The sequence below is a fragment of the Propithecus coquereli genome, unplaced genomic scaffold (assembly GCF_000956105.1).
Source record: "Propithecus coquereli isolate 6110/MARCELLA unplaced genomic scaffold, Pcoq_1.0 Scaffold308, whole genome shotgun sequence".
Taxonomy (NCBI): Eukaryota; Metazoa; Chordata; class Mammalia; order Primates; family Indriidae; genus Propithecus; species Propithecus coquereli.
The window spans coordinates 1,326,016-1,327,641 of NW_012148708.1; the positions used below are offsets into that span (position 1 = coordinate 1,326,016).

Sequence of the window (1,626 nt, forward strand, 5' to 3'; positions counted from 1 at the left end):
GAAATGGGGAAGGAAAAGACTCATATCAACATCAGCATCATCGGACACGGAGATTTGGGCAAGTCCACCACTAGCTATCTGATCTGCAGATGTGGTGGTATCAACAAAAGAACCATCAAAAAATCTGAAGAGGAGGCTCCTGAGATGCGAAAGGCCTCCTTCAAGTATGGCTGGGTATTGGGTAAGCTGAAAGCTGAGCGTGAGTGTGGTATCACCATTGATTCCTCCCTGTGGAAAGTTGAGACCAGCAAATCATTATGTGACTATCACTGATGCCCCAGTACACAGAGACTTTATCAAAAACTTGATTACAGGCACATCTCAGGCTGACTGTGCTGTCCTGATTGTTGCTGCTGGTGTTGGTAAATTTCAGGCTGGTGTCTCAAAGAATGGGCAGACCTGTGAGCATGCCCTTCTGTCTTACATACTAGGTATGAAACAACTAATTGTTGGTGTTAGGTGTTAACAAAATGGATTCCACCGAGCCACCCTATAGCTAGAAGAGATACGAGGAAATTGTTAAAGAAGTCAGTACTTACGTTAAGAAAATTGACTACAACCCCGATACAGTAGCATTTGTGCCAATTTCTGGTTGGAATGGTGACAACATGTTGGAGCCAAGTGCCTTGGTTCAAGGGATGGAGAGTCACCCGTAAAGATGGCAGTGCCAGTGGAAACACACTGCTTGAAGCTCTGGATTGCATCCTGCCACCAACTGGTCCAACTGACAAGCCCTGGCATCTGCCTCTCCAGGATGTCTACAAAATTGGTGGTATTGGTATTGTCCCTGTGGGCTGAGTAGAGACTGGTGTTCTCAAACCCAACATGGTGTTCACCTTTGCTCCAGTCAGTGTTACAACTGAAGTAAAGTCTGTTGAAATGCACCATGAAGCTTTGAGCGAAGCTCTTCCAGGGGACAGTATGGGCTTCAACATCAAGAATGTGTCCATGAAAGATGTTCGTGGTGGCAACGTTGCTGGTGACAGCAAAAATGACCCACCAATGGAAGCATCTGGCTTCACTGCTCAGGTGATTATCCTGAACCATCCAGGCCAAATTAGTGCTGGCTACGCTCCTGTACTGGATTGTCACACAGCTCATATTGCCTGCAAGTTTGCTGAGCTGAAGGAAAAGATTGATCGCCACTCTGGAAAGATGCTAGAGGATGGCCCTAAATTCTTGAAATCTGGTGATGCTGCCATCGTCAATACGGTTCCTGGCAAGCCCATGTGTGTTGAGAGCTTCTCAGACTATCCTCCTCTGTGTCGTTTTGCTGTTCATGATATGAGACAGACAGTTGCTGTGGGTGTCATCAAAGCACTGGACAAGAAGGCTTCTGCAGCTGGCAAGGTCACCACATCTGCCCAGAAAGCTCAGAAGGCTAAATGAATATTATGCCTAATAACCTGCCACTCCAGTCTTAATCAGTGGTGGAAGAACGGTCTCAGAACTGTTTGTTTCAACTGGCCATTTAAAAGTTTAACAGTAAAAGACTGGTTAATAATAACGATGCATCGTAAAACCTTCGGAAGGAAAGGAGAATGTTTTGTGGACCATTTTTGTTTCTTTTTGTGTGGCAGTTTTAAGTTACTAGTTTTTAAAATCAGTACTTTTTAATGGAAACAA

General features: G+C 45.0%; 1 protein-coding gene and 1 pseudogene across 2 annotated transcripts in view; both read left to right on the top strand.

Moving 5' to 3' along the window:
- SPIRE1 (spire-type actin nucleation factor 1) overlaps positions 1-1,626 on the top strand; it is a 142,200-nt gene that overhangs the window by 61,506 nt on the left and 79,068 nt on the right. The gene's annotated exons all lie outside the window — the stretch shown is intronic.
- Positions 4-1,389, top strand: LOC105814877 (annotated as a pseudogene).